Source organism: Panthera uncia, chromosome F2, assembly GCF_023721935.1.
Source record: "Panthera uncia isolate 11264 chromosome F2, Puncia_PCG_1.0, whole genome shotgun sequence".
NCBI lineage: Eukaryota > Metazoa > Chordata > Mammalia > Carnivora > Felidae > Panthera > Panthera uncia.
The window spans coordinates 19,406,862-19,426,056 of record NC_064812.1 but is presented as its reverse complement, the minus strand read 5'-3'; the positions used below and the strand labels follow the sequence as shown (position 1 = coordinate 19,426,056).

Here is a 19,195-nt window from a genome sequence, read left to right as displayed (position 1 = left end):
TCAGTTTGTTTGAGAGAGAGGAGGGGCAGAGAGAGAGTGAGAGAGAGAATCCCAAGCAGGTTCCATGCTATCAGCACACAGCCGGATGCCGGGCTTGATCTCATGAACTGTGAGACCATGACCTGAGCCAAAATCAAGAGCTGGATGCTTAACTGACTGGGCCACCTGGATGCCTCTCCACCCCTGTCCTATTCTTCTTTCTAGCACTTACCAATGACAATATATTATATATTTATTGGTTTATGTGTTTTCTGTCTCTCCCCATCAAGGGTAAGTTCTAAGAAGCAGGCACTTCTTTTCTTTACTCTGTATCCCCAATACCTTGAATATTGCCTGGAAGGTCACAGGTGATGAATAAGTATTTACTGATTAAATGAATGTATAAATAAGTGGATGGCTCCTGAAGTTTCTGTCACCTACCCTCTTAGTCAGACAGTCACCATGTGCTATGCATATGGATTTAGGTGGATGACTTAAAACTGATGATAGCCATATGGGAAGAATTGAGGAGGCATAATTGATTAATTTCATTCAGTGCAATGTAGCAAACCCTTATCAAGCCCCTATTAAGAGTAAGGCCCTATGTTGTTGTTGATATTAGCACATCTGCTTCTCCACAGAGGCCTTGTAATTGATAGTTTTTACACAGGAAGAATCAAAGCAAAAAGACTTCCTCAACCAGTTGGAACCCTGCTTCTGATTCCTGTTGAAATAACTTACATTGACAAGTCTTTGTTGAATCCCTACTATAAGCAAAGCAAGAGGCTATGGGTTATCCCACTGATGCACTTCACAGTGGTGTCAGTCTTTAAGGTTTAAACCATAGCAAACGTAGTACTCAGGAAAAAGAATTTGGTCCAGCAATACAGCATACGATTCTAGACTTTTGCAGGGCTGCATTACCCTGAATGCTCCTAGCAGGGCAAATATTAAAGCAATTACAATTCTATTAGGGTCTTGCTCCCACACTGCTCACTGAAGTGAATTTTTGACTAAGACAAAAGTACGTATTACAAATTACAAAAAGTACATATTACAAATTAGTAAAAAAATATATTTTTTCTAATTATTGTCTGAACATTTAGGACTAATTTTTTGTGCAAATAGGTATAGAGTTTATTTCTGGCATATTTTATCTATATAATTTTCTAATAGTAAATTTTAAATGCACACATATATATTAAGACCTCATTGTACAAAAAGATGGAATAAAAAGAGTGGATGGTACAAAGAGGTATCTGGTGCAGTTAATATCAGCTAGCAGTGAGGAACTTACTAGGTGCCTGACACACTTCGTAGGTTTTTCATGGATTCATTAAGTTGGATAGATTAATTCATTTAATAGTTACAATATATCCATGAGGTACATACCCTTACTGTTCCTGTTTTAGAAATTAGGAAATGGGAACAAAGAGCTTCAGTAACTTATCCAAGGTTACTAGTGGTGCCAGAACTCTGCTAGAATCCATGCTTTTTTATATTGCCCTATTTTATTGTCTCCCAGAAAGCAGACATTCTACCTGGGCAGGTAAGAAAGAAATATATTAAATATCACCCAGAGTTGACAGCAATAGAAGAGCTCTCTTAAAGTAAGTTTGTTTTTTATTTTTGCAAAAATATACAATAATTACAATAATAGTTGAAAGGAGGGAAAGGTTAGTTCTGCTTGGAATGGAGTTGATTAAAAGTCAGAAATGGCTTCTTCATTACACCAGCAATGCTAGAAGCAAGAAATAAGGGAGAAATGTCTTCAAAATTTTGAAGGGAAATTACTTCTAAGCTAAAATTCTATGCATAGCCAAACTAGTAATGAAATTTAAAAGTAAATACAAACAAAATCTCAAAAGTCTCTCTTCCCTCCTCATGTACCCATGTTATGATACCACTAGAGGATGTCCTTCTTCAAAACAACAGAGTAAAAATAGCTCTAGGAAGATGTGCAACATGGAAAACAGTATATTCAACATAGGAGAGAAATAAAGAGAACCCCCAGGATAATACTTGGGCTTCATGTGCATAGGGCAGCCATTCAGATCGAAATAGCATGATTCAAGAGACAAGCTATCATCACCATGCCTGCTACTGCTGAACCATCTTTTCACCTGGAGAAAACTCCTGGAGGATGTAATCAACCAAAACAAGAAAATATACTTGAAGAAGACATGATTTCCAGAAAATCAGGAAGCCAATCTTGGAGAAAGACAGAGGGAATTCCAAGTAGTTAAGCAAAGGCCAGGATGACACTGAACAGCAGGTCTAAAGAGAAATCTGCCTGGAGAAGGAAGGATGTTTAAATTTTTTTCTTACCCAATATATGTGGCTTTATGAAACTGTACTAAGATGTTATTGGAAATAGTTGGAAAGATCAGCAAAAAAGCAAAAAGAAAATGTAGCAGATGAAAATCAAGGCAATAATTAACTCCTGGAAAAACTAAAAGTAAAAAGGGAAAATAATCATAATGCATTATGATGATTTTATATGAATAATATTTGCAAAGCATATGAATGGAAACACTGAATACAGATTTAATCAAAAAATGTAATCTACTCATATTGGAAAGATAGAGGAGAAGAGAGGATGGAAGCCTAGAAGACTACACCCTCTTCTACCATAATAGGAAACATAAGAATGATGCTTAAAATTGATTAATAAACATATAGCAGTACATGTGTTTTATCTAGAAATATGGAGATTTGAAAATGTCAGAAAAAACTGCTAAGAGTTAAAAGTGACTACTTCTGGAAAGCAAGACAATATTTTAAAATAAGCTATTAGTATTATTTGAGTTTTTAAATTACATGTATGAATTACTTTACCAAAATAATAATTTAAATAATTAAAATTGTCCCTTTGAGTCTTCTCAAATATTCGGTATCCAAAAACTCTCAGTAAAGTCTTTTCTTATTATTATGGTGTTACTATTATTGGAAAGAGTCATGGCTTATTGTCAGATGATACTAAATCTAGTAATATCTGCCACTGACTCTTTCTGGGGACTTGGACAGTGGATTTGATTCACTGGACCTCAGTTTCTTCATTCGTAAAGGGGAGGGGTTAGCACACATATATAATCCCTTAGGCTTGCTCCAACCCTATTATGCCATGAATAGAACCTTTTATGCAGCATGCATACATTGACAGGGTGCTGTCACCCATGAAAAACTTGGCTGCTTTTAAAGTCCTGACTTTGATCTGGACCATGGAGATGAGAAGAGGAGGAATGTCTTAATCACTGGTTCAGGAATATGAAAGGTGATTGTGTGGAGCTGGGGGGACTCCAGCCCCACAAAGGACAGAATAAGACAGTATGATTTTAACCTTTGGAATGATTCTTGCCTTGCAGAGCCGATGTATTAAAATAGGATGAGATACTTGAATGTACTTCATAAAGCAAAAAGCCTATATATGCATAGGAGGTATCATAGTATTGCTTGGAAAAGGGTCAGTGCACTCTGGTGGGGAAAAGCTCTGGTCTAGGAGTTAAGACATTTAGGAATTCTAGTGTTGACTTTGCTATTAATCCTCTAGGGAAGGTTGGATGTGCTCTCTCCTTTGTCTCTGCTTCAGGGTTGGTAAAATGAAGATTGACTCCATTGGAGTTCTTTAGTTAGCAGAAAAAAAAAAGCAGATTTAGAAAAAATGGGGTAGCTCACAGAACTGAACAAGAACTTCAGGAAGTACAGAAACCAAAGATATTCTGGAGTTCTGTGCTGATATTAAAAAAATTGAACAACAATATGGCGCAGGCACAGCCCAGTCTGAAGGGGTGCCAGTGGCCACACTTGAGCAGAGACCCAGAGGCCCTTAGCTGATGTAGGGTGTTTTATCCCTTCCTTTTGGGCTGCTATAACAATATGCCATGGACTGCACAGCCAATAAACAACGGAAATTTATTTCTTACAGTTCTGGACACCGGAAGTCTGAGCTCAGGGTGCCAGTACAGTGGGATGAGGGTCCCCTTCTGGGTTGCAGACTTCTCCTTGTAACCTCACATGGTGGAAAAGGCTAGGGATTCCCCTAGAGCATTTTTTAGAAGAGTGCAAATCCCATTCGTGAGGGTTCCAGACTCATGATTTAAGCAACTTTCAAAGGCTCCATCTCTTAATACCACTACATTTGGGGGTTAGGATTTCAACATGTGAATTTTGAGGAGACACAAACATTCAGACAATAGTATAAGGGTTAATTCTGCTGTTGTTGGATCAAAGGGAGACCTGGGATAATGGTCCCGGGAAAGGGATGGTGAAGAAGACATTCAGGGGTGAGGGAAGGCAGTTATCTACTAATTGCTATGGAAGTATTTCAATATTTTGGCAACAGGCACAGCTGTATTGGTGAGTTTCTACTGGATGTTAGAACTATGTCTAGGTGTATTTGTATTTATTAGTACCTCGGGCCTCACTGCTAGGATGATTTGAGATAAAAATTTAGTAAACACTTTTTTTCTGCCCTGTGTCCCACCACTTTCTACTCACATTTTAGGGACAGAGCATCTGGTTGGCCTAGTTTAGAGTTTATGCCCACACTTGGCTAGGGGAGACTAGAGAACTCTTCATGACAGCCTGTCACAACTACATCCAATGGAGTAGAAGCAATTTCCTGAAAAGAACTCAGAGCTGTGTTACTCTAGGGTGAGATGCAATATTGATGGCAGGGACATCCATCAATTAGAAGGTACATCAGCCCTTGACTATGGGGCAGGGTCGTGAAGGTTCCCTGCTGTGCAGGAGGTTAATTCTCTCTTACTAGCTGTGCTGATGCAAGATCATGACAAACACTGGGAGTCTCAAGAGCAGGGATGGGATAGTCAGCATGGAAAGGGGGAATATGGGAGCAGGGGCGTGGGCCATGGGTATGGCTTGAAGGCATGGTGTATTGTCAGCTGGTGCCTGCCTACTGGCTGAGGGTGAACCCTCTGTTAACAAAAGAAGGGGAAATGGATGCTAGGCTGAGGAAAAAAATCATAGCCGCCTGTTACCGGGGGGTTGGAGAAGAATTGCAAATAACTCATGAAGCTGGAAACTGTGGTTTGCTACAGAGTGTATGAGAAAATGCATGGTGGTATTTTGGGTTTTCATAGTGACTAGGTGAAGAGGAGAGTGATACTGGAAATTGGTGATGGAGTCAGAAATAATTAATATCCTGCCATGATGGGGGCAGTGATGCTGTCCTACCAAAATGCCAATAGCACTTCTGTTGAGAAACATCGCAAAGAGAATTTTCTGGAAGGGGCTGCTGAAGACGGTATAGCCATATGCAATAGGCAGAAGAGAGACAGTCCTGGTTTGGGTGATACAGCTACCATTTATCATTATCATAGATAGGTCCATAAACCCATCTGTCCTTTAATCCACATGGCCATGCCCTGAGATGCAATTAATGACTCCCTTCTTATACACAAGGAGTTAGGCTCAGAGAGGCAAAATAACTTCACCAAAGTGACACAAGCAAGAGACAGAGGCCCTTCAATTCAAGTTTGGATGCACAGTCTTCTTGTAAGTTTTCAGGTGATTGGCGGGAGAAGGGAAACAGTGTGTGTGGGGTCCTTAGGGAGAAACAACGTCACAGTCATGTCAAGCTCAGGATGAGAGTCTAAGAAGAGTTGCTGAGTCCTGAAATCAATTACTTTGGGAAGCTGACGTTTTTTGGATATCGTTGGGAAGGCCCAGATGTTCACATGTTCATTCAGATATAGTTTTTTCTAGATTGAGGGAGGAGACCATCTAGTCTTGTTTCTATGATTCTGTTCTCAGTACTCTACCAGGTTCTGAGGGCTGACCTTAAGATAAATGTTGAATAAACACCCCTTTGAAGGGGCTGGAAATTTACACACAACTGCAACCTAATGGACAGCTGATTAAAACCAGTCATTCTGATTCAACATTAACTGAAATTTGTTTACATTCAAAGTGAAATGCCACAAGTCAAAAGTTAAAGAGATGAAGGTAGGATGAGTTAAACTTTTAAAAAATAACCTTTTGTACCATTACAAAATCAATATTTATTATTGTATAGGATTTTTACCAAATAGTATGTTCCTCTATTTGCTGCATATGGGTTCTTGTGCACATATTTCACATTTAAAAATCATTTCTACTTTTCTATAGTTTTATCCTAAATACTTTTTTCTCCCTCTGCCTAAAACTTTGTGCTAATATGCCACTACCTCTCCCAGTGGAATTGCAGGAAAAGCTGATTTTACACCAGTCATCTACATCTTGGTAAAAATGAAAGACATGAGTAGATTTTTTAATGTTTATTTATTTTTGAGAGAGAGAGAGAGAGAGTGTGTGTGTATGTGTGTGTGCGTGAGTGGGGGAGGGGCAGAGAGAGGTAGGGGACAAAGGATGCTAAGTAGGCTCTGCACTGACAGCAGGGAGCCCAATGTGGGGCTCCAACTCAGGAGTAGTGAGATCATGACCTGAGCCGAAGTTGGACGCTCAACCAACTGAGCCCCCCAGGCACCCCAACATGAATAGATTTTATTTAAAAACAGAAATATCATACAATCATGATCCCAAGGCTCTTGAGTTTGAACCAAGCCTTGGGCTTTGTGCTGACAGCTCAGAGCCTGGAGCCTGCTTCAGATTCTGGATGTCCCTCTCTCTCTGCACCTCCCCTGCTCATGCTCCGTCTCTGTCTCTCTCAAAAATAAAGAAACATAAAAAAAATATCATACAATCCAGTAATTCCACCACTGGGTATTTACCCAAAGAAAATAAAAACACGAATTCAAAAAGATATGTGTACCCCTACGTTTACTGCAGCATTATTTACAAAAGCCAAGTTATAGAGGCAAATTAAGTGTTCACTGATAGATGAATGGATGAAGAAAGTGTCACACACACACACACACACACACACACTGGAATATTACTCAGCCATAAACAAGAACGAGATCCTGCCATTGTGACAATATGGATGGACTGAGAGGGTATTATGCTAAGTGAAATAAGTCAGAGAAAGACAAATGCCATATGATTTCACTTATGTGTGGAATTTGAAAAACAAAATGAAGCAGAAACAGGCCCATAAACACAGAGAATAAATTGTTGGTTGTAGAGGGATGGGCAAAATGGGTGAAGGGGAGTGGGAAATAGCGGTTTCCAGGTATGGAATGAATAAGTCAGGGATGAAAGGCACGGCATAGGGAATATAGTCAATGATACTGTAATCGCATTGCATGGTGACAGATGGTAGCGACACCTGGGGTGAGCTTAGCATAAGCTAAATCACTATGTTGTACACCTGAAACTAATGTAATATTGTGAGTCAGCTATACTTAAATTTTACAAAAGAGATTTTGTTAGTGAAAAGAGGGAACCGGCACTTGCATGGGGAGGTGGGGCAGAGGAGCAACCAAAGTGGTAGCTGTCTCCAGGAGTAAATTTTGTATTTCAGGAATTCTGGTCTCTTCAAGGCAAGGTGGATGGCTATCTTTGCAGTTCCCGCCCTCTCCCAAACCCCCAGGCGGAACCACCAGGTGGCGCTCGCACCCTTGCAGTCTATCTGGAGCGCTGGGACGCGTTCCGCCTCCTTAAAAGTTGCACCAGCTGCCTGACCCCCGGAGAAGTGAAGCCCAGTTTGCAAAACCGCGCCTAGCTTGGGCCCCGCCCTGTGGCAGAGCCAAGGCCAATTTGAAAAGGGACCAATGGAGGCAGAGCGTCGGTGCGGGCCCTTTCCGCGCCAACCGCGGGACCAGCGAGGAAGTTCAGAGCATTGACAAGGAGATAAAACAGCACGCAAAATCGGGAAAAGGGGAGTTGGTGGCTGACAGCGGTTGGGCCGGTTAGAATGTCCAAGGGACCTCCCTCTAAAGGTTTGAAACGCCCCTCTTTCTGTATTCTCAGCTGGGCTTGTGGGAAGCAGGTTAAGAAGACCGTTTGCCCTTTCTCTTCTATCATGAGCCGTTAGCTGTTTTCCAACGTGAGAGAGCTTTTTTCCTGCACAAATGAGTTCTTGCTAAATTGTTTCTGTAACTCCCTCCCCAACGTTTGTGTGCACACAAGCTGGAATGTAAAGAACGCCGAAGGGGACTTGTGCACGGTTCAAAAATGGGTAACGATGATGACTTTTTTAGGGGGCCCAGAGGGTGACTGCGCAGCCCCAGTCCCTTGACACTGGACACGGGGTCTTCATATCTCAGGGTAGAGACCCTCACAGGGTGGCCTGCATGCATCAGAACCACCAGGGCGTTTGAGAAATGCAGAGTCCCGGCCTCAGCTCAGACCTGTTGAAACAGGATCTTTGCGAGTGGGAATCGGGAAGTTGCAGCTGTGGACACTGCCGACATTCGTCCTCATAAGCCTACAAAAACATCCATTTCAACACCCTCAGATGATTCTCCTGCACGTCACAATTTGAACGTCGCTGCGTTGGCAGCCCCCGGTTCGGACAAGGAAGCGAGAAGAGGGGAGGAAGGGTACCTTCCGCGCTCAGTGGGTGTGCGCTCCCAAGCTCAAAGTCCTTGACGCGGGAAGACAAGCCGGGTTTGGGGCGCACAGTAGCTGAGTCCTGGAGGGGGTGCCACACCTCGCAAAGCGGCCGCAGGGCCTGGCTCAGCAGCCCCACACTAGCCACGGTCCGAGGGGGCTCACGACACCCGGCTGCGGCGCGCACCTGGGGCTGCAGCCAGGTCAGGGGCGGCGCGGGGGAGGCGCGCGGGCGGGCTCCTTTAGTGGGGAGGGGGTGGGGAGAGGAGGAGGAGATAAGGTAGGGGGCGTTTGAGACTTAGGCCTGCCTCCCACCTCCCCAACCTCCGCCCCCGCGGCCACCTTCCGCTCTATAATTGGCCGCGCGTTGGCCTGCCTTTCCTCTTATCTGATCCTGGGCGCCTGGCAGGAGGGAAGCGCCGGAGAGGAGGTAGCTCCGGGTTGCCGAGTGGGAGCCGGAGTGGGAGAGGGGGAGAGGGAGTAGGGAAGAGGGAAAGGGAGAGCGAGAGGCTAATTAAAAGGGGCACAAGGCGGGAAGCGAGTGAGAGCAGAGCGCCCCCAAGAACCAGCTCTCGGCGGAACTTGGATCCTACCTAGGCATCGAGAGGTCCCCAACCTGGGCTAGAACATTCCCCTGCACAGGTCAGTTCTAATGTTTCTCTGCCCTACTTCGGGTCGGCCTTGAAAAATCTATTCGTGAGGAAGGAAAAGTGGAGAGAGAGGGTGAGCCACCTGCAGACGCAGCGCAATTCCATGGACCTTATCAGAGCGGGCTCCCCGGATGGCTGGGGACCTCTGGGGTGGGATGGGCTGGTGCACCCAGATGCCTCCTAGCGGGGTTCGCTGGGCAGGGAGTTTGGAGGTGCTACGTGCTGCGAATGCAAAGCCAGTGTGATGCCTTGTGTTGTTCCCGGGAACTTTGCCCTGTACGTGGGTGCCTTGAGCGCGCGGCGGCAAGAAGAGGTTTTGGCTTGGAGACACGGGCAATTCCAGCATTTCCAAGTGGAAGCGGCTTAGTCAAGGCGAAAGTCTGGTGAGAAAGGGGTTTAGGAATTTGTCTTGGAGGGCTGTATATAAATAGCACGGTCTTTTTATTTAGATTGTATTTGGGGGCTCTTGGAAGAACAGTCGATGGAGGTCATGGGAGACCAAATTTACCCAGCCACAGATCAGCGCTGGGGTCAGGCGCTAGACGCAAAGAGGAGCAAAAAGAGCGCATAGATGGAGGACGTTGGCGGTAGCTGCTCTTCTGTGTCTGCGCCAGGAAACCCGGATGCTGCGGGCTTTTTTCTCGCAGGCGGTTGCGGCTTTGACACGCACCGCCAGGCTGTGGTGTCGGAGGGTCTTCTCCGCCCTGGCTTTTCCGCCCCTCATCTCCTCCAGGTTTATCCCTCTGCACCCCTTCCTACTTGAAGCCCAAGGGTACGCACGCTGCGCCCGGGCAGGGATGCATCCAGGAGAGCTGGGCTTTGGCGTGCAGCGCGCACCGGCAGGGCAGGGTTAGGGAAGGGCCGGGAGGAACCAGCGTGGGGCCACAGGAGAGCCTTCTGTCCTAGGCGAGTCTGGACGCCGCCCGCAAGTCCAGGACTAGAGGCCCTCGGACTGTGGTAGTGGGTTCTTGGGTCCTCTGTGTGAAGCACGCCCTGTGGCACACGAGCTCAGGGTTGACTGGGGGTCTCCCTTCCTACGTAGGCCCAGGCTTTGCGCTTGTCTTTAGGGAAGATGCCCAAATGGAGCCCGTGTGCAGCTCTCACCGGGGGCCAGGATTTCCCCCCTGAAAATTGCTTCTGGAGCTGCTACTGAAAGCCTCATTCCCTCTGGAAGTTTTGGACTCCCTTTTGGAAGTTTTAGAGAGTCTGCTGGGCAGAGGCTGAAGGGGGAGGAACAGGGAGAGGGAGGAACAGAGAAAGTGGCAAAAATGCAAACAGATGTTCCTGAAACTCCCCTTTAAAGACTTTGGGGCCCCTCACCTAGGAAGGCTTAGGAGGGCGCTTCCTAGTTTCAGCCTGTGATAAAGGGGTTGTATTCAAATCCAGCAAGCAGACTCGTGCTGGGTGCCATGAGGAAAATTGGTGTTCTGTTTCTGATAAGGTGGTCCAGTTGTGCACACAGAGAACTCACTGGTAAATTTAGAATGAGTGAATGAAGGAGTGACTGAATGAAGGGATAACATTTGGACTTTTGCTTATTCCAAAAGAGCAACTTGGATGGATTTGCTCTGAATCTGGCCCTGATGGCTTGGTTACTGTAATAGGCTTCAGGATTTTTTTTTTTAACAGCTTTATTGAGATATAATTCTTATACTATACAAGTATACAATTCCATGGTTTTTATATTCAGAGAGTATATTCACAGAGTGGTGCAGCCATCCCCACAATCAATTTTAGAACATTTTTATCATACTTATCATATTCCATACTTAGCAGTAACTTCCCATTTCTTCTCAATCTGACCATCCCCCACCCCTCAGCCCCTGGCAACCACTGACCTATACTTTCTGTTGACATTTCATGTAAATGGAGGCACACGATATGCACGTGCTCCTTGTGACTGGCTTCTTTCACCTGGCAAAATGTTTTCAAGGTTTATCCATGTACAATATACACACTCACTAAACACTGGGCACCTCCTTCTGCCTGGAGAGCCCTGTGCCAGGATGGACCTGAGCCTCCACTGCAGCCCTGGCCTCCTGGGGGTCCCTTTGGAAGGACGGGAGCCACACTGGTGAGGCCTCTCAGTAAATCCCCGAGAAGGCTTTCTTGGAACCCATCAGAATTCCTGGAACAATTTTGGGCAGGTCCCAGGCTTCAGGATTGATGGGAGGAGCCCTTTGGCCCTTTTCCTGCTGCTAACGGTCCAGCTGAGGATTTCGGAGAACTCTTGGGGCCTTCCACGTGCGCGTCTTGGTTTTCCGGATCAGCCAGGGCTGCCTGAAGAATGGGCTGAGCAAAGTGGTATGACTTAAGGGGCACTAGGTCAAGCCCCAGCCCACACACCAAAAAAAAGAAAAAAAAAATTCCTTGGGGTGTGTGCCCTTTGGCTCTTAAATACTTCCTAATGTCACCTAGTAAAGCACAAAAATCTTTTGCCTGTTTTAAGCTGACAGACAATTTTAGCAGTTATGTGACTCCAGAGCCACATTTGCCGTCATTTTTATCCAAACTCAGCCAGATGACTGCCGTTTTCCTGGCCTATTGTGTGTAACCCAAGATTCCTTTAAAGGACAAAGGCCTTCCTGAATTGCTGCAGGCTGAGGTGGTATTATTTGAGTACCGCTGAGCTAACAAATTATCTGAGATGAGGACAGTTTATGTAGAACAAGGTTGTTGTTAAATGAGACACTAGATGGTGCCCCCAGGGTACAGAGGAGACAGCTGGAGTCCGGGGTGGGGAGTGGAGAGCTTAAAGGAAAATGACAAAAACAAACTTCCTCCTTGGCAGTTTTGCCCTTGATAGTGCTGGGTGTCGGGAAAACAATCTCTTCTTGCTTCTTCTAGAACTAAATACAAAGTGGCAGGGATCCAGTTACTCTTCTGTATACAATAAGCCTTGAGTGGAGACCAACCTGTTCCAGCGGAGGTGGTGAGTGTGTGTGTGTGTGTGTGTGTGTGTGTGTGTGAGAGAGAGAGAGAGAGAGAGAGAGAGAGAGAGAGAGAGTGAGTACTGGCATTTTTTTTTGAATACCTATTGAATACCTGCCTTTTTGTCTTTCAGAAACACATTTAAGTCTCTCAAATACTTGCAGAAGTAAATATTATTCTTCTTTTAGAGTTCACATCACTGAGCTCCCAGAATAGAACTACCTTGCCTGGGGTCACAAAACAGACACACGGTTAAGAAAAGTCTGTATAAGATTTGAATGGGGATGCCTGGGTGGCTCAGCTGGTTGAGTGTCAGACTCTTGATTTTGCCTAGGGTCATATTCCTAAGGTTGTGGGATTGAGCCCTGCATGGGGCTTCATGCTGGGCATGGGTCCTGTTTGAGATTCACTGTCTCTCTCTCTCTCTCTCCCTTTCCCTCTCCCCTGTCCCTGGCTTGCTCTGTCTCCGTCTCTCTCTCTCAATCTCTAAAAATTACAAAAAAAAAAAAAAAGATTTGAACCCAGATCCCACTGGATATATTCTCCATCAGCTTCTTTGATGGGGTTGGGGAGGGGTGTGTGAATGACATGGACGGTGTCAACTGAGGCCATACAATCTCGTAGCTGAAACAGGGGATGGAACTTGCTCCTTTGTGCCCCTGTCCATGTTTCTTAACCTCTCTGAGCTTTATTTTCCTCACCTAGAAAACAGGGATAACAATAGCCACACTGGAGGGTCAAGATCTATGATCCAGTACAGAGCCTGAAAGACAAAAATGGCTGCTCTCATCCCTTACTCTCCCTTCTTCCCACTTTCCCCCTTCTCTCTTTCTCTTCTCCATTTTTGAGAGGGTGGTGACTAGAAAGGCCATGGGAATTTCTGAGAGTTGAGGGTCTAAGTCAGGACTTGGAGACTAGACTCCCCATTTCTTCAAGGTGATTTTTTTAATCTATGCTCTTGGCGAACTTAGCTGTCAGTGGGCCTTTGTTGGATCCATCCAGGCAGGTGTCTCTAACTTTCAATTTTAGGGAGCAGCACTTGGTCTCTTTCTTCCCAGAAATTACCTGGATTGTTTATGAAAATTGATCTAGAGGGAGGCTGGGCTTTGCTGAGTCCATCGATTGTCTTAGGATGTGTCTATAACTAGAGGCACTAAGGGGACACTATTAGACAACTGTCTGTTCCTTCCTGGGTGGCTCTCTGTCTGTTTTTATAGACAGATTGATAATCTACATTGAAATGAATTGATACCTAAAAAGAGTTTACTGCAGGTTTTTGGCTTCCATTCTTCCTCGACTTCCCTGAGCTGCCTCCTGCCATGTACCAAAATTGTGCCAACCATTCAAAATACAATACGCGTTGGTAGGTAGAAATACAAATAACCAATTACAGTACAGTGTTAGGTGCTTCAGAGTGTAATATAAAGATTACTACCATAGGAACCATGGTGGAGCATGTGACCCACACCTGGGAGATCAGGGAAGCCTTCCTAAAGGATGAGATACCTACACTGAGATGTGCAGCTACCCTTTATACTGCTTATAGTATAGAGTTTAGTTAAAGACAACCCCCATTTCTTTGACCAAGGAGTTATGTCAGTCCTTAAAAAAAGAAGGAGGTAAAAAGAAAGAGCCAGCTCATGGATCATTCCTGAATCAAGGAGCTGTCACTCTAATTTGTCATGCTTTGGGGATGGCTGTGCCTTCTATCCTGTAGAACTTACAGCACCTAGTTTGAGCGGTCTTCTGAGGTCAATTTGCAGTCAAGTCCCTTGCATTTGAGTCATTCACAGAACTGCTGTTAATCTACATAGGGTCTTTCTATGAATTAGAAAAAGGTGGTCTCTCTGGGCATACCCATGCCATTGGAAGAAGAAAATAGTACCCTTTCCTCTGAATAACACAGCTTTGCATTCAACTCGGAAAGCAGAGTGCCAGTTTCAAGCTTCGCTCACTCTCAGCCAAGTGCAAATTGTACAGTGCATCAACTGTAACCTATACACATCAGCCCTGATCATTCAGTCATCTATTATTCAATCAATCAACACTTAATTCATGACCTATTATGCACTTTGAACTTTTTTATTATGGGCTAAGCTGCCATCTAGATGTCTTATAGTGTCTAAAACCCAGAAGGTAAAAATAGTTACCAAGGCTCTGTGGTTTGCTAGAGAGTTACGGTGGACAGAGGGGCAGATGCAATCCGTTGGGAGGTCTGCAGTGAGGGATATAAGCCAGTGCCAGGCAAATTATAGTCTGCTGATTGGTGTCTATCCACAAACTGTTACTTCTGCCTGCTGAGATAAAACTACCAGGATGTAAATCAAATATGTCAGTAAGCAAACTGTTAGTTCAGCAGAGATTTTTTTTTTTTTCATAGCAAAGCTTTCTTGAAGAAGAAAGCAAACCAATGCATTGATTTACATTTTGGCATAATTTCCTTATCTCATAGTTCATAGACTGAACTATTTTGAGGTTATTTTGAGGACTACCAATCTAGGCAACACTGGCCCATATTTGGCCAGGAAGGTGATCTTGGATCCTTTCTGTCTCTCTCTCTTTTTTTTAATGTTTATTTACTTTTGAGAGAGAGGGAGAGAGAGCGAGCAGGGGAGGGGCAGAAAGAGGGGAGACACAGAATCTGAAGTAGGCTCCAGGCTCCGAGCTGTCAGCACAGAGCCCAACGTGGGGCTTGAAATCATGAGCTGTGAGATGATTACCTGAACTGAAGTCGGATGCTTAACCCACTGAGCCACTCAGGCATCCCCTTTTTGTCTTTATACTATGCATGAGTGAGTGTGTGTGTGTGTGTGTGTGTGTGTGTGTGTGTAGAAGTACTGCCTTTTTTCTTTTTTTGAGTACCTGCCTTTTTGTCTTTCAGAAACACATTTAAGTCTCTCAAATACTTGCAGAAGTAAATATTATTCTTCTTTTAGAGTTCAGATTGCTGAGCTCCCAGGACAGAAACTACCTTGCCTGGGGTCACAAAACCAGCAAATGACAGACACACTATTAAGAAAAGTCTGTATAAGATTTGAACACGGGGCAGTGTGTATTGTCTTCCTCTTTCCCTTGTTTTTTTCTGTATTTTTACTACCTTCTCATCTTGTGTTTATAATTTTTCCTCTCCTCCCTGTTTCCTTATTTCTAGCTTACTGCTTCTTTTCCTTCTACCTTGATGTTGTGAATTTGATACAATTTTTTAATTTTTTTTTTTTTGTAATTTAAGAAGCAAAGTGAGAGGAGCCCAAATGTTTAAGTAATGAAAATAGAAAACGATCACAAAATTACAGGAATTTATAAGAATTGAATACTAATTACAATTATTGTATGTCGATAAATTAGAAAACAAGGATGAAATGGATTACTTTTAAGCAAAGTACAAATTAGTAAAACATCCTAGGTTTATAGAAATTATAAATAAGACAACAGGCATAAAAAATTTGAAAAAGTTGTTAAAAAGTAGCCTCCCCCTTGGGGCACCCGGGTGGCTCAGTCTGTTGAGCATCTGACTTCGGCCCAGGTCATGATCTCACAGTTCGTGAGTTCGAGCCCCGTGTCGGGCTCTGTGCTGACAGCTCAGAGCCTGGAGCCTGCTTCAGATTCTGTGTCTCCCTCTCTCTCTGCCCCATCCCCACTCATGCTCTGTCTCTTTCTCTCTGCCTTAAAAATAAATAAAACATTAAAAACAATTAAAAGAAAAAAGTAGCCTCCCCCAAATGCCAAAGTTCCATGATTTTGTAATTAAATGGTTAACAAAAATGTACAAGAAATCAATAATACCAATACTGTTATAACTGTTCCAAAGGACCATTTACAGAAAGAAAGGAAAAATCAAAATTAAATTTATGAAATCAGAAAAATAATGCTGATATACACACTTGACACAGCATAAAAAGAAAGCTACAAACTAATCCCACTTATTAATATTAGTGCATTTATTCATATGAAAATTTTATTAGCAAATTTTATCAAAGAATAATCTGCCTCTCTATTGTCATTGCAGTTGCTTTTATAGTAAGGCTTGTTATCAGGAATTATGAGTCATCTGACTTTGTTCTCCTTTTCAAAGATTGTTTTGATTGTTCTAAGTCCTTTGCATTTCCCTGCAAATTTTTTGAATCAATTAGTTAATTTCTATAAAAAATGACCTGAAATTTTGATTAAACTTGCTTTGAACATATAGATTAATTTGAAGACATTTTAACAATTGGGTTTTCAATTCATGAACATAGTATACTGGGTTTTTCAATCCATGAGCATAGTATACTACTCGATGTATTTAAGCCTTTTTAAATTTCTCTCAGGAATTCAGTTTTGTATTTTTATAGTTTTTACATCAAAGAGTGTAGAGCATACCATGTCTTAATTGATTTTTAAGTATTTTGTGTTTTTTGATGTTATCATATATGGAATTTTAAAAACTACTTTCTTTTCCATTTGTTTGTTGCTATGAGAATATGATTAATTTTCACCTATTGATCTGTGTTCTGCAGACTTCCTAAATTTACTTATTAGTTCAAGTAGGTCTTTTTTTTCTTTGATATGTTCTTTAGGGTTTCTGTGCAAAAAATCATGTTGGTTTTAAATAAAGATACTTTTACTTTTGCCTTCCCATTCTTTCTGCCTTTTCTTTTCTTTTCTTTTTTTTTTTTTTCCACCTTATTGCCCTGGTTAAGACCTCTAGTACAATGTGGAATGAAATGGTAAACATGTTACAATGCTGACATCCATTTCCTTTTTTTTTTTTTTTTTTTTTAATTTTTTTTTTAACATTTATTTATTTTTGAGACAGAGAGAGACAGAGCATGAATGGGGGAGGGTCAGAGAGAGGGAGACACAGAATCTGAAACAGGCTCCAGGCTCTGAGCTGTCAGCACAGAGCCCGACGCGGGGCTCGAACTGACGGACCATGAGATCATGACCCGAGCTGAAGTCGGCCGCTTAACCGACTGAGCCACCCAGGCGCCCCTCCTTTTTTTTTTTTTTTGTTTCATTCAGAAGGAAATTTTTTTAATTTCTTTTTTCAATTAATTTCTTTTTTATTTTACATCCAAGTTAGTATATAATGCAACAATGATTTCAGGAGTAGATTCCTTAATGCCCCTTACCCATTTAGCCCATCCCCCCTCCCACAACCCCTCGAGCAACCCTGTTTGTTCTCTATATTTAAGAGTCTCTTATGTTTTGTCCCCCTCCCTGTTTTTATATTATTTTTGCTTCTCTTCCCTTATGTTCATCTGTTTTGTATCTTAAAGTCCTCATATGAGTGAAGTCATATGATATTTGTCTTTCTCTGACTAATTTCGATTAGCATAATACCCTCTAGTTCCATCCACGTAGCTGCAAATGGCAAGATTTCATTTTTTTTGATTGCTGAGTAATACTCCATTGTGTGTGTGTGTGTGTGTGTGTGTATACAAAAGTATATATATACTTTTTGATTAAAAATATATATATTGGGGTGCATGTGACCCTTCAAAACAACACACCTGTATCCCTTGGATAAATACCTAGTAGTGCAATTGCTGGGTCATAGGGTAGTTCTAGTTTTACTTTTTTGAGGAAACTCCCTACTGTTTTCCAGAGTGGCTTCACCAGTTTGCATTGCCATCCATTTCCTATTCTTGATCTTAGGAGAAAAGTATTCAATATTTCTCCATTATATATGATTTTTTTTCATAGATGCCCTTTGTCAGATTAATAAAGTTCCCCTCTATTAGTTTGCTAGGTTTCTTTTAAATCATGAATGGGTAGTGAATTTTCTCAAGTGTTTTCTCTGTTTCTATTGAGAGGATATGTATATTTATTTATATATTGTCTAACATGCTGAGTGATATTGATTTTAAAATATTAAACTAGTCATAACATTTCTAGAATATACCCTATTTGGTAATGATTTATATATATATTGGTGAATGGATTTTTGTATCTATGTTCATGAAGGACATCGTGTAATTTAAATTTTTTGTAATGACATCGGTTTTTGATAAAAAGATGCTAGTTCACCTCTGTTTTCTGAAAAGGTTTGTGTGGAATTGATATTATATCTCCCTTAAATATTTGATAGAATTCACTAGTGAAACCATCTCTAACTTTGCTTAACATATGTATACATATATATACATATATATTCATAAAAAGAAAAAAAATATATATATTTGAGTATAATTGACACACAGTGTTACATTAGTCTCAGATTTACAACAGGTGTGATTCAACAAGTTTATACATTATACATTATATTATGTTATGTTATGTTCACCACAAGTGTAGCCACCATCTGTCCTGATACATTACTATTATAATGTCAGACATATTCTTTATGCTGTGTCTTTTATTCTCATGACCTATTCATTCCATAACCACAAGCCTGTATATCTCACTCCCCTTCACCCATTTTGCCCAATTCCCATTCCCCTCCCCTCTGGCAACCATTAGATTGTGAATATTTTTAATAACAAATTTAATCTCTATAATACATATAGGGCTGTTTGGATTTTCTGTTTCTTCATGTGTCTGTTTTAGCAAGTTCAGTGTTTCAAAGATTTTTTCCAATTAAACTAAATTCTTGGATTTACTGGCATAAAGTTATTAATGTTTTTCCTTTTTATCACTTGTTGGTTTGTGAAATATGTAGTGATATAATTTCTTTTATTCCTGGTATTGTTAGTTGTGTTCCCTATCTTTGTTTCTTGACCACTCTTTCTTAAGATCTTTCAAGTTTATTAATATTTCAGAGAAGCAAATTTTGGCTTTGTTAATTTTCATTAATACTAGTTTATGTAGTTCCTTGGTTTGTACTCTTTATTAATCCCTTTCTTCAATTTAATTTGGATTTAATTTGCTCTTCTTTTCCTGGCTTTTTTAGGTAGAACATTAGATCATTGATTTTAAATGTTTTTTCTTTTTTGTGTAAATATTTTAACTTAGAGATTTCTCTCTAATCCCTCAACTGCATTCCACAGATGTTCATGTGTTGTCTTTTTATTTTTATTGGCTTCCAAATATTTTTAATTTCCATTGTGGTTTCTTCTTTGACATATGGATTAATTAGAAACATGTTCAATCTCTAGATACTTTGAATTTTTAAAGATATTGTAATATTTTTGATTAAAAAATTTTTTTAAAAATGTTTATTTACTTTTGAGAGAAAGAGACAGACAGAATGTGAGTGGGGG

General features: G+C 41.8%; 1 protein-coding gene across 5 annotated transcripts in view; it reads left to right on the top strand.

Annotated features, from left to right (window-relative positions):
* Positions 1-8,445: 8,445 nt before the first annotated feature.
* The window catches only part of COL14A1 (collagen type XIV alpha 1 chain), a 211,034-nt gene continuing 200,284 nt past the window's right edge, over positions 8,446-19,195 (top strand). For 2 of the 5 annotated variants that reach the window (XM_049632952.1, XM_049632957.1), the window contains exon 1: positions 8,871-9,075. The gene's annotated coding sequence lies outside the window, so the exon portion shown is untranslated. The other 3 variants (XM_049632956.1, XM_049632953.1, XM_049632955.1) reach the window with 3 other exon arrangements.